At 39.4% G+C, this 15310-nt stretch overlaps 1 protein-coding gene across 1 annotated transcript in view; it reads left to right on the forward strand.

The window, feature by feature from the left end:
* Positions 1-15310, forward strand: part of LOC148442742 (TATA box-binding protein-like 2) — a 57666-nt gene that overhangs the window by 10602 nt on the left and 31754 nt on the right. The window lies entirely within an intron of this gene.

Here is a 15310-nt window from a genome sequence, read left to right on the forward strand (position 1 = left end):
GGTCGATGTTTCCCAAATGCGCACGACGGAGGCTCCTCGGTCGTGCGCATGCGCGAGACCAGAATAACGACGGGGTAGCCGTCGTTATGGGTCTCGCACCAAAGGGGGCGTGCTGTCGATGGTGATTGACAGCACGCCCCCTTTGGTGGGCGTGCCGGGGGCGTGGCTGCACAGACCGAGGCGTTCCCATGGGAACGCCTACCGTCTGGGTCCGGCCCCACTGACATCACTAGTGATTTCAGTGGGAGTGATTTTGGCTCTGATAGAGCCAAAATCACTCCAGGGCTTGCGGCAGACGAGACCCTACCACAAGGGTCTCGTCGCAAGCCCGATGGTCTTGACCATCGCGACCATCATCATGGACGCTCGCATAAGCTGTGGGTGGTAACCCACAGCTATGTGAGCGTTCACGAAGCCGCCTCACAAAACAAAAAAACATGCCCTCATTCAGAGCGGACGCTCATTCAGAGCGTCGGGCTCTGGATCGGGCCCTCAGCTTTAAAGTTCATAAATTGCAGTTTAGGATATATTTTTGCTAAAAAATCTCTAATTAAAGCATATGTGCACCAGGGCTGGTGGAACCCAGAATAAAAATGCATGTGTTTTTCCCATGTAATTTTGTTTTGATAGGGGAGTTGTAATTTAAAATAACTATGTCTGGTGAGATGCACTTCTAAAGCTGTCTTTTCTGCTGTCATCTAGTGGGTAGAGACCATCTACTTATACACAATAATGTTCATGTATTTATATCTGTTATTCATGGGCCTAGTCATGATAACTAATGGGCCAGTTACACATGTGGAAACTCTAGCTTCTGCATGTTTTTATTAGTGGGCCAATTCATTATTAGGGGCCTGATGGGGCATGCTTAAGATTCAGAAAACTAAAGCTGGGTACACATTTCACGATGTTTACCCATCCCACCTATCGTACGACGGCACCTGGCGGGGTTACCGGCATCGGCAAGTGCATACACACTTGCAGATGTCGGGACCGACATTGTGGCCATGCTGCATTCCCTGCAGCATGGCCCTGCATGAAGGTCCAACGGGCGATGTCGCTGACTATGCGTGGGAGCGCGTATAGTCATTTACATAGAGTGTACACACTAGGCTATGTTGCTGACATATCGGCTAGTGCAGGGGTGGGCAATAAGCGGCCTGTTGAACTACAAATCTCAGCATGCCTTGCTCCAGTTTTAGCATGGCAAATTAGCAAAACTGTGGCAGAGCATCCTTGGATGTGTAGTTCAACAACAGCTGGGGGGCCCCTTATTACCCACCCTTGGTCTAGTGTGTACCGGCCATAAGAGTTTTTGCAGTTTACCTGCGGGAACCTACACCATCCTAACATGGCGTTGGTTCCCAAAGCCATGCTCTTTCCTATGGGTAGGAGGTATGGGTTGTGAAGATGGTTCTGATCTTCTCCCTCTGCCCCATCTAGCCCTGCGGCTGTACACATTCGTGACCTCTGCTGGGTTGGTCCTGGCAGTATAGAATTCTGCTAGAAAAGAATTCCCTTGTCTGGGGCACTCTTATACCCCTTTTACACCGGAGCTAAAACCCGGGTTTTTGAAGGGTTAACCCGGGCAGCTACCTGGTGTAAAAGGGCAGAGGGTTGGATCGTCGGGTCGAGTGACCCTGCAATCCAACCCAGGTAACTAGCAGGGTTTAACACTGGCGTAGCCCGTGAAACCCTGCTATGGGAACAGCGCACTCCGGGTCACGATGACCTGGAGTGCGCTGCTAGCCGGCCGATTGGTCCGGCTTCAGTGGCGCTTGGAGATGACGTCATCTCCAAGCATCCACTTTCACTCCGCAAAAGCCGGGTCTATGCAGACCCGACTGCGGTGTGAGAGGCGCTGACTCGGGAATATCCCGAGTCAGCGCCGGCAAAATTCCGTGTCTGATCCGGATAGGAACTTTGGGCCTGATTCAGAGCCGGTCGCTATTTGCGTTCGCTCGTCCAGCAAATAGGGGTGGCTATTCAAATGAACCGTTCGCTGTTTGCGGTCTGTTCACGCCTCTAGGTCTGAACGAGCGAGCAAAACTTGCGGTCGTTTTTTGGGAAACTACGCCCCCTGGCCGCTCGCATCCTACGTCATGTCCGCTATTTATTAGATTAATCGAGTACATCGAACAGGGTCTGAGCTGCTCGCTATTCTTGTGGTTGGTTTTTGCTACCACAATTTTGCGAGCAGTTATGGCTAAAAAAATCCCAGTGACTTGGTCAATGACGCTGCTGTTTTAATTATGCACACCCATAAAACGCCCGTTTTGACCTTTAAGCACGCCTGCGATCGGATCTCTACTCCCCATTTTCAAACACCTTCCCCTGTTACCACCCACATACGCCTCATCCTGTCACTCAAATTATCAGGCATTCGCTATTTTGTGAGCACATGAATTTCGGCCGCACTGACTGGTTCGCGCATGCGTATAACGATCCGTACGCATGCGCAGATGAGCGAACATCGGTCAGAACGAACGAGCGGCCGCTTACGAGTGGCTCTGAATCAGGCCCTTTGTTCCAACTCCGGGTCAGACCCGGAATTTAGGTGGAAAAGGGGTAGTAGTTACATATAGTGTATTGATGAAAAATAATTAAAACATAATCTTTATTAGTTAAATACCACTAAAAGAAAGCAGGGGTATAAATAAGACTGAAAATATTATGACCAAATGGTGAGTCTTCCCTGTAGCAAATAAAAACTAAATAGTGGTTGTATGCACACTATCAGTAGATAGAGAGCACTTTTCCGTCAAACTTAATTTGACAGGTACCACGCCCACTTCTCCACCCCCTGCCACTCCCACTTTTCCTCCCCTTTTTGATATCGTTTAATATGGTTTTGATATTGAGAGATATTAAAGCCATATAAGCTGATATCTTTTTTGATAGGCTTTTGATATAAAATTTGAAATCAAATGTATATAAATGCGATAGGCCTTGATATAAAATGAGTTCACTGTTTAATCAGACATTGCTGCTGTTAGATGAAGCATCATCAGTAAGATGTTTTGTCCCATAGCCGGTATTGTTATTAACCCTTCGTGATAGCTATAAAAGTAAATACATCTTTATGTAGCAGGCAGCCATGCCTACGAACAAAAGAAACGGTGCGTCGCGCCGCTAATCGGAAAAAGCGGATGAAAAAGGCGTATTACACTGTATTGAAGCCCGGCAGTTATAGCGGCTTTGATACGTTTTATAAGGCCAATAAAGACGCGTTTAAAAGAACAGAAATTAAAAAAAAAAAATGGATGCTAAAACAAGACGTGGGCTGTAAGCCTAACATCTAAGAGCGCAGCAAAACAATACCTGCAATAGGGTCATTTTAATAACCCTTAGATGGTGCAGAAGCTGCACCTCTAAATGATTAAAGTACTATTAAACTTTCATGATATCTATTAAAAGTAAATACAGCTTTATTTAGCAGGCCACTATGCCTATGAACAAAATCTTAGAAAAGAAAATGATAAATGCATAACTGCGATAGGGACATTTTAATAACCCTTAGATGTTGCAGAAGCAGCACTTCTAAATGTTTAATATTGAAAATAATGATAAAATGCATGTTTCTATTTCACCAGTGCTTGGGGGCTGTAAATTCTCACAGATGGCATTGCAATGTGAGAAACAGGAATCTGGGTCTTCCATTCATACATAGCTATTCATTTCATAGAGTTATTGTTTGAACGGCCGTTCACAGGGACACACAAAGAAGTGCTTTAGGGAAAGTATCTGCCTAAGGTCAGATGGCTGATTGTCACAATAAAAATACAGTGCAGAATACCTACAGATGTCAAAAAGATCAATGGCTTTGTATCGATTAGGAGTACCATCTGCCTAAGGTCAGATGGGTAATTGTTAGAAAGGTCATGGGAATGGAAGGAGGTTTTCGTACAAATGTGGGAATCTGAATTGATATATACATTTAAGAATTACAAATGTAAAAAAACCAGACAGAATACCTACAGATATATAGATGTTTTACAGAGCTTCATATACAAATATAACAACAAGTATCATAGAACGATTAAGCGTACGCCGTGTGACGCGATCGCCTCTAACGCATTGCGCTGGTTTAAGACGTCGTACGGCGAATACTTTAAAATAAAATACAGCATCATCTAGCCGCCGGTGCGCACATACGCGTCTCCAAATATAAGGATGTTTTTCAGAAAGACTATGAACAGAATTATTCTGAGGAAATATTCGTCATACAATCTGTGCATACACTAAATCAGGCATGTCCAGACATGATAAATAAAAGTTTAAATCACCTCGCTGTTAAATGCAGGAATCATGCAACAGGTATGATTAAATTGAAATAGCGCTCGCATTTAAATCAATGATTATATATCTATATCTATATCGGCAATCAGGCGATTAAGTTTGTAAAAATTTTATTTAGATTTTTAATATTTCATTATATATATATATATATATATATATCAGCATTCAGGCGATTAATTTTGTGAGACTATAGCATGTTTAGGCTCAAATTAAAGCTAATTTTCCGTACAATATAAAGACCTAAAAATTTTTAGTATATCATTTTCCAGAGAAAAATTATGTGATTATTAATAAATAAGTTAAAATCTGAACAGAAGATAGTGAACGCCCCCTATGAACATGCCCATAGAGGCGGCGCTTCATAAATTTAACCTTTAAAAGAGCAGCGTCTTTACTGCTGATATTCACATCTGTTTTGAAGACTGAGACAGAGCAAGCTTATACAGGCATATGTAAGTATATATGAATTTTTAAAAAGTCATAGTTGTGGTTATAACGGTTACTGCTATTTTTTATGATTATTAGCGGGTGTTGACCATGTGTAATTAAAATAATTGTGATTCATAAAATGTTTCAATTGTTCTTAAAAGTTGTTATATATATCGGTAATTGTAATATATGCGGGAATATACATTGATTAGATTATTACGGTTGTGATCCATTTTTTATTTTTTTTTTATTTATTTATTTTTATTTTTTAAAAAGTCATAGTTGTGGTTATAACGGTTACTGCTATTTTTTTTTTTTTTTTTCATAACAAGCGGATTATAAATGATTTATATTATGTTTATACAAACATTACCTTCTTTTAATTGTGTTTTTATTACATAAATAAAGCTATGTGATTATATATATATATATAGATATGTTAGTGATACTTATATTGCGTGAATTATACGTTGGAATTTCCTTCGTTCCACTCATGATTTACAGTTAACAGTGGGATGGAATTTGAAATTTTCAAAGATAGACGGTGTATTACGTATGATTTGAGCGGCATCTAGTGATGAGTTTTGGCATTGCAGATTGATGCTCTGATATTGTTTAAAATTCATGAATTAGCAGTTGGAGTGTCATTATGTTAGCTGACATGACTTGGTTTTAGCATGGTTTATTTATTTAATTTTTTAAATTATAAAATTAATGTTTTATGTCATTATTTAAAATAGATTGTCACAATTACAGGGTGCTGTGATTAGGCTTAATTAAAATTAAATTTACTATAAATTTTGTGGTTCATATGTAAATATGATTAGCGGTATCATGCGTAATTAAAATATATATTTTTAATTTGTCTTTCAGCATAACTTTTATTCCAAGGCACACCCTTAGAAAAAATAATAATGGAGGTATGTACAACACAGTTTTATCATGTAAAATATGCGTTAACGGTAAAAGATATAAACGATTTGCATATTAATATAATATTTTGTTTTAACAGTCAACAAACCAGAACATCTTTGAGATTTCTGACGATGATATGATCACGTGCCTTTCGCAAGATGAGGAAGATCATGTATATCGGCCTCTAACCCGTAAGTGGTCATATATTGTTTAACGATGTTTACATAAAGTTATTTATTTATATAAAAAAGGGTGCTGTATTTTTTTATTTATTTTATTTATTTATTTTTTGTAATTTATTTTACAAATGTTTATTTGTGCATAATTAATCAGAATTAATCTTATGCAGGAACATCCGGTCAAGATCTGAGAAGTGCTGACCCATACGGTGCAGAATGCGCATTTGGGGCTGATATCGGAACGTTCCAGAACCCTTACATGGGGTATGCGTTGTCACCGCAGTCAGAAAATAGCTGTAAGTATCCATGGGTATTTTAACGACAATACAAAATGTCTGTAAGTAGATCATGCGATATGTTTTTAAATTATGCATCTGTATTCCACAGACAGTCCTACCATACCATGTGGGCAATCAGCCATTGAAAATCTTATACGCGCTGCACCAGCATGTTCACCACTGGCGTCAGCGACAGAACTGCCCCGAGAGCATTCTATCGAGGGTAAGTTAATTAAACGACGCTATACGTTCATTTCACGCATCTAAAATGATCATTTTTCCACAGAGCAAAATGTATATCACCGCTGCACATCTAATTGGTTTTTTTATTTTTAATTTTAGCATTCGATGTAGATGCGCTATATAATACGGATCCGGCGGATTATTGCAACGCAATAACGGTTGATGAATCGCCTGGAGAGCCAGAGGCCCATACAACAGTGGACGGGATAACAACGCCACAATTGTCCGATGCTGACAAAGAGAACCAACGCACACCGGCGCCTCTGAACAGCCATTATCGTCTTGCCGGTTCTACACCATTGATAATGAACCAATTGTACAATAAAATCAAGCCACAGAGACGGGTGAGAGCTTTGCCACACACAATGCATTGGGTGCATGAACCATTAAATCAAAAGCAATTAAAGAGGAGACTGAGTTATACTGACGAATCGGCACCTAAAAGAAGGCGATTGACGCCGCTGCGAAGTGTACAAGAAAGTTGTAACGGTGGTAAGACATACAGACACACAGGTCAGGATGATGATGATGATAATAATCAATCACCATGCCTTAGTGTAAGCACTGGCACAGGTTGCGCAAAGGTTAAGAGGACCAACAGGCGTGATGAATAAGTGCCGTGTGCCAGCGTTAACACTACCGCAGAGGTCAGCAATATCACCTCAAAAAGAAAGAGCAGGCATACAAAAGAACATAATGTTATAATATCACCATCTGTACGGGTCAGTCCTATTACAATATCAGAAATCCAATCTGATACAGTTATCATCCCAGACACGCAGGTAGAGTCCATTTTGATACGGGATGATGATGATCTGCTTCAAGATGCCCAGGTGTTCTGGGCATCAGATGTAGAATCGCATGAGGAAGGTGGTGTTTCAGGCGCCCCGAGCATCGGGGTCAGTGTGTCTGTGAATGAGCCGCCTTCTGCTGCGCTGGATGATGCTGTCGCAGGGGCATCAGGCAACAGTGGTAGACATCATCCAGCGTCGCAGAACATGCTGGACGACGCTGTCGCAGGTCCATCGGGCGTATGATCGACAGATGCGGGTGTTGGTCGACAACCCTCTACAGGTACAACAGCGAGGACAGAAGGCGTGAGTAAGCTATCAAAATTAAAATATCATGCTATGTTAGGCATGATTTTTAGAGAGCTCATATGCGTGAAACACATAGCGGAGGGGTTGTTAACGCGACACGCTGAAATAATGCGCAGCGGACAACATGACCAGCGCGTGCTTTTTGAATTTATTAACCATTATATGGATGGTGTAACAGAGCAGGATAGATTAGGTAGTGAAACTAATGCATTCATACAGGCCCATGCATTCGGTAAAAAAAAGAAATGACTAATTATGACGGGTCGTGGATTGAACCGCCATGCAGCACGTAGAGCGCAGTGCAGTAAAAATACATACAGACGTTTAAAAGTAAAGCGCGCTATTCAGACTTTAATAAACGCAAGACAGAAACAGCTTAGACTAGGACGGCATGGCATGTTTAGATTTAGTGACCAGAATGACAACGCAGCATCGCACCACGTAGATAAACAATCATCACAGATGGGCCATGCCGTAGCATCACCCGTACCTGTCGGTCCGGAATCTCCCGGTAATAACGAGGAGACACACCCTGTGTTTTTAGAATCCATCGACAGATACGAGCGAAACCACCCCAATTTCAGGGCATCTGAAATCCACCACCATTTCCGGTTTGTCAATTTGGATAGGGTTACATCATTTGTAGATGCTATGAGGGCAATACACGATGCAATACAGACATCAAGCCTTACAAAAGAAGAGGCAGTCGTGATTATTTTTGTGGTGGTACGCTGTGTTGCAAAACTTGCAAAAGAATCGGGCACCCACAAATGCTTTTATGTCTAATATACCGTAGTAATGGTCATCATGCCATAAGATAAACAGTATGTTGTCTTTGTGTTGACTGTCTGTACAATAAAAATGCCAGTCCGTACCATAGTACAGCACCTTTATCGTAGCTTTTAAGTGATTTTCAAAACAAGCAATGTCACTAAAGCTGATCGGCTTATCAAGGGGCAGATTCAAAGCTTTATGAAGCTCAAGAGCACGCTTGTGTATAACGATATCCGTGACATTTTCATTGTCCAGAAGTTTGCAGAGACTAGCCGCCAGACACATTGTTACCGCTGTTATTGAAATCGTATAACAAACGTCTGCGTTTCTCAATAATAAGGCTGTGTGGTATTCTCCGCAGACGTCGGCCCGTCAGGGCACCGCCTACGCGATTCTTGAAAACAGAGATCACAAATTTCAACTCTGTATCAATTAAAACCTCAGAATTGCTTTGCAGCGTGTTTGTTATCTGATTCAAAAAACTGACGGCGTCTAATGTATCGTGCGGTCTGCGATGTGAATAAATTGCGTCGTGTAAACTACTGCCCTCTAACCTTAACTGCACACGATCATTAGGGTCGACATTAACCATGTAGCTGTCGAGCAAAGTCTGTATTGCATCGTGTATTGCCCTCATAGCATCTACAAATGATGTAACCCTATCCAAATTGACAAACCGGAAATGGTGGTGGATTTCAGATGCCCTGAAATTGGGGTGGTTTCGCTCGTATCTGTCGATGGATTCTAAAAACACAGGGTGTGTCTCCTCGTTATTACCGGGAGATTCCGGACCGACAGGTACGGGTGATGCTACGGCATGGCCCATCTGTGATGATTGTTTATCTACGTGGTGCGATGCTGCGTTGTCATTCTGGTCACTAAATCTAAACATGCCATGCCGTCCTAGTCTAAGCTGTTTCTGTCTTGCGTTTATTAAAGTCTGAATAGCGCGCTTTACTTTTAAACGTCTGTATGTATTTTTACTGCACTGTGCTGCATGGCGGTTCAATCCACGACCCGTCATAATTAGTCATTTCTTTTTTTTTACCGAATGCATGGGCCTGTATGAATGCATTAGTTTCACTACCTAATCTATCCTGCTCTGTTACACCATCCATATAATGGTTAATAAATTCAAAAAGCACGCGCTGGTCATGTTGTCCGCTGCGCATTATTTCAGCGTGTCGCGTTAACAACCCCTCCGCTATGTGTTTCACGCATATGAGCTCTCTAAAAATCATGCCTAACATAGCATGATATTTTAATTTTGATAGCTTACTCACGCCTTCTGTCCTCGCTGTTGTACCTGTAGAGGGTTGTCGACCAACACCCGCATCTGTCGATCCTACGCCCGATGGACCTGCGACAGCGTCGTCCAGCATGTTCTGCGACGCTGGATGATGTCTACCACTGTTGCCTGATGCCCCTGCGACAGCATCATCCAGCGCAGCAGAAGGCGGCTCATTCACAGACACACTGACCCCGATGCTCGGGGCGCCTGAAACACCACCTTCCTCATGCGATTCTACATCTGATGCCCAGAACACCTGGGCATCTTGAAGCAGATCATCATCATCCCGTATCAAAATGGACTCTACCTGCGTGTCTGGGATGATAATTGTATCAGATTGGATTTCTGATATTGTAATAGGACTGACCCGTACAGATGGTGATATTATAACATTATGTTCTTTTGTATGCCTGCTCTTTCTTTTTGAGGTGATATTGCTGACCTCTGCGGTAGTGTTAACGCTGGCACACGGCACTTATTCATCACGCCTGTTGGTCCTCTTAACCTTTGCGCAACCTGTGCCAGTGCTTACACTAAGGCATGGTGATTGATTATTATCATCATCATCATCCTGACCTGTGTGTCTGTATGTCTTACCACCGTTACAACTTTCTTGTACACTTCGCAGCGGCGTCAATCGCCTTCTTTTAGGTGCTGATTCGTCAGTATAACTCAGTCTCCTCTTTAATTGCTTTTGATTTAAAAGTTCATGCACCCAATGCATTGTGTGTGGCAAAGCTCTCACCCGTCTCTGTGGCTTGATTTTATTGTACAATTGGTTCATTATCAATGGTGTAGAACCGGCAAGACGATAATGGCTGTTCAGAGGCGCCGGTGTGCGTTGGTTCTCTTTGTCAGCATCGGACAATTGTGGCGTTGTTATCCCGTCCACTGTTGTATGGGCCTCTGGCTCTCCAGGCGATTCATCAACCGTTATTGCGTTGCAATAATCCGCCGGATCCGTATTATATAGCGCATCTACATCGAATGCTAAAATTAAAAATAAAAAAACCAATTAGATGTGCAGCGGTGATATACATTTTGCTCTGTGGAAAAATGATCATTTTAGATGCGTGAAATGAACGTATAGCGTCGTTTAATTAACTTACCCTCGATAGAATGCTCTCGGGGCAGTTCTGTCGCTGGCGCCAGTGGTGAACATGCTGGTGCAGCGCGTATAAGATTTTCAATGGCTGATTGCCCACATGGTATGGTAGGACTGTCTGTGGAATACAGATGCATAATTTAAAAACATATCGCATGATCTACTTACAGACATTTTGTATTGTCGTTAAAATACCCATGGATACTTACAGCTATTTTCTGACTGCGGTGACAACGCATACCCCATGTAAGGGTTCTGGAACGTTCCGATATCAGCCCCAAATGCGCATTCTGCACCGTATGGGTCAGCACTTCTCAGATCTTGACCGGATGTTCCTGCATAAGATTAATTCTGATTAATTATGCACAAATAAACATTTGTAAAATAAATTACAAAAAATAAATAAATAAAATAAATAAAAAAATACAGCACCCTTTTTTATATAAATAAATAACTTTATGTAAACATCGTTAAACAATATATGACCACTTACGGGTTAGAGGCCGATATACATGATCTTCCTCATCTTGCGAAAGGCACGTGATCATATCATCGTCAGAAATCTCAAAGATGTTCTGGTTTGTTGACTGTTAAAACAAAATATTATATTAATATGCAAATCGTTTATATCTTTTACCGTTAACGCATATTTTACATGATAAAACTGTGTTGTACATACCTCCATTATTATTTTTTCTAAGGGTGTGCCTTGGAATAAAAGTTATGCTGAAAGACAAATTAAAAATATATATTTTAATTACGCATGATACCGCTAATCATATTTACATATGAACCACAAAATTTATAGTAAATTTAATTTTAATTAAGCCTAATCACAGCACCCTGTAATTGTGACAATCTATTTTAAATAATGACATAAAACATTAATTTTATAATTTAAAAAATTAAATAAATAAACCATGCTAAAACCAAGTCATGTCAGCTAACATAATGACACTCCAACTGCTAATTCATGAATTTTAAACAATATCAGAGCATCAATCTGCAATGCCAAAACTCATCACTAGATGCCGCTCAAATCATACGTAATACACCGTCTATCTTTGAAAATTTCAAATTCCATCCCACTGTTAACTGTAAATCATGAGTGGAACGAAGGAAATTCCAACGTATAATTCACGCAATATAAGTATCACTAACATATCTATATATATATATATATAATCACATAGCTTTATTTATGTAATAAAAACACAATTAAAAGAAGGTAATGTTTGTATAAACAAAATATAAATCATTTATAATCCGCTTGTTATGAAACACAAAAAAAAAAATAGCAGTAACCGTTATAACCACAACTATGACTTTTTAAAAAATAAAAATAAATAAATAAAAAAAAAATAAAAAATGGATCACAACCGTAATAATCTAATCAATGTATATTCCCGCATATATTACAATTACCGATATATATAACAACTTTTAAGAACAATTGAAACATTTTATGAATCACAATTATTTTAATTACACATGGTCAACACCCGCTAATAATCATAAAAAATAGCAGTAACCGTTATAACCACAACTATGACTTTTTAAAAATTCATATATACTTACATATGCCTGTATAAGCTTGCTCTGTCTCAGTCTTCAAAACAGATGTGAATATCAGCAGTAAAGACGCTGCTCTTTTAAAGGTTAAATTTATGAAGCGCCGCCTCTATGGGCATGTTCATAGGGGGCGTTCACTATCTTCTGTTCAGATTTTAACTTATTTATTAATAATCACATAATTTTTCTCTGGAAAATGATATACTAAAAATTTTTAGGTCTTTATATTGTACGGAAAATTAGCTTTAATTTGAGCCTAAACATGCTATAGTCTCACAAAATTAATCGCCTGAATGCTGATATATATATATATATATATATATATAATGAAATATTAAAAATCTAAATAAAATTTTTACAAACTTAATCGCCTGATTGCCGATATAGATATAGATATATAATCATTGATTTAAATGCGAGCGCTATTTCAATTTAATCATACCTGTTGCATGATTCCTGCATTTAACAGCGAGGTGATTTAAACTTTTATTTATCATGTCTGGACATGCCTGATTTAGTGTATGCACAGATTGTATGACGAATATTTCCTCAGAATAATTCTGTTCATAGTCTTTCTGAAAAACATCCTTATATTTGGAGACGCGTATGTGCGCACCGGCGGCTAGATGATGTTGTATTTTATTTTAAAGTATTCGCCGTACGACGTCTTAAACCAGCGCAATGCGTTAGAGGCGATCGCGTCACACGGCGTACGCTTAATCGTTCTATGATACTTGTTGTTATATTTGTATATGAAGCTCTGTAAAACATCTATATATCTGTAGGTATTCTGTCTGGTTTTTTTACATTTGTAATTCTTAAATGTATATATCAATTCAGATTCCCACATTTGTACGAAAACCTCCTTCCATTCCCATGACCTTTCTAACAATTACCCATCTGACCTTAGGCAGATGGTACTCCTAATCGATACAAAGCCATTGATCTTTTTGACATCTGTAGGTATTCTGCACTGTATTTTTATTGTGACAATCAGCCATCTGACCTTAGGCAGATACTTTCCCTAAAGCACTTCTTTGTGTGTCCCTGTGAACGGCCGTTCAAACAATAACTCTATGAAATGAATAGCTATGTATGAATGGAAGACCCTGATTCCTGTTTCTCACATTGCAATGCCATCTGTGAGAATTTACAGCCCCCAAGCACTGGTGAAATAGAAACATGCATTTTATCATTATTTTCAATATTAAACATTTAGAAGTGCTGCTTCTGCAACATCTAAGGGTTATTAAAATGTCCCTATCGCAGTTATGCATTTATCATTTTCTTTTCTAAGATTTTGTTCATAGGCATAGTGGCCTGCTAAATAAAGCTGTATTTACTTTTAATAGATATCATGAAAGTTTAATAGTACTTTAATCATTTAGAGGTGCAGCTTCTGCACCATCTAAGGGTTATTAAAATGACCCTATTGCAGGTATTGTTTTGCTGCGCTCTTAGATGTTAGGCTTACAGCCCACGTCTTGTTTTAGCATCCATTTTTTTTTTTTAATTTCTGTTCTTTTAAACGCGTCTTTATTGGCCTTATAAAACTTATCAAAGCCGCTATAACTGCCGGGCTTCAATACCGTGTAATACGCCTTTTTCATCCGCTTTTTCCGATTAGCGGCGCGACGCACCGTTTCTTTTGTTCGTAGGCATGGCTGCCTGCTACATAAAGATGTATTTACTTTTATAGCTATCACGAAGGGTTAACAACAATACCGGCTATGGGACAAAACATCTTACTGATGATGCTTCATCTAACAGCAGCAATGTCTGATTAAACAGTGAACTCATTTTATATCAAGGCCTATCGCATTTATATACATTTGATTTCAAATTTTATATCAAAAGCCTATCAAAAAAGATATCAGCTTATATGGCTTTAATATCTCTCAATATCAAAACCATATTAAACGATATCAAAAAGGGGAGGAAAAGTGGGAGTGGCAGGGGGTGGAGAAGTGGGCGTGGTACCTGTCAAATTAAGTTTGACGGAAAAGTGCTCTCTATCTACTACTATCTGCTACCTGAATTTAAATTGCATGAGTGTCCAACAATAGGCGATAATATTGATAAGCCCTCAAAAACCGGAAGTAAGATAACAGTAATAATAACGGCGATTGCCCTTCCAAAATGGTGTTGTGGCAGTGAAACCTTAGGTTTATATGTTCCCCTTATACGTAGATCACGAACTCTCCAAAGACTGTGTAGTGAAGATGTACTTAATCCTTATATGCCAAAACTACAAATAGTTCACAAGCATATATCACTACAGTTATGTCTTCACAAACAATGAAACGGGTGAATCCTGAAAACCTGGACTGAATAATAAAGGTATAACCTCATGCAGATACAATCAGAAACTTTCTGATGCATTGTAGTTCCCACATAACAACATTAGTGCATATCTTAAGTTTATCCATTTCAGTGTAATTGATCATTTTAATGCATGAATATGCCTGAAAAGGATCCCAAGCATGTAGGACATAAAGATAAGTATGATAGTTTGTTAGCTTTAACAGTGGAAGTCAATGTCGGTGATATCAGTACTGGTATAAAGATATCAATCGTATAGCATATTCACTGTACATCAGTTTCCTAAAACATATGGTAGCAATAATGACACTGGTTGTTTGAAGAGAAGCAGGAGAAGTAATGTGTATATCAAATCTGTTAATAGCCACACATATAATGTATCAGGTAGATCCTATTGATCTTAATTGTATAGCAGAAATGCAAGTGAGTATTTTATTCCTCAATGAGCCCGTCCGTTTTCAGCTGCTGCCCTTGTTGTGGATACCTATTAACCTATCCCTTGCTGGCGGTTTAAAAAAAAAAAAAAACTTAATAGGTTATTGTAAAACTGTTTTTATAAGGGAACTGACACATTAAGTCAAACACACATTGCTTCATTCTATCAAAACCTAAAACGGACCGGTATAGTATGTGAAACTATAGTAATCTAATTACAGCAACCATAATTACTAGAACAATAAATATAATAATCGAAATATGAGTGATAAGATGACCAAAATATAATAATAAAAATAAAGTCGGAAAATTAATTAGGGATTGATATATATACAGTCAGGTCCACCAACACATCAGAATACCTGAAA

Source organism: Taudactylus pleione, unplaced genomic scaffold (genome assembly GCF_031769625.1).
Source record: "Taudactylus pleione unplaced genomic scaffold, aTauple2 ptg001400l, whole genome shotgun sequence".
In the NCBI taxonomy this organism is placed as follows: Eukaryota; Metazoa; Chordata; class Amphibia; order Anura; family Myobatrachidae; genus Taudactylus; species Taudactylus pleione.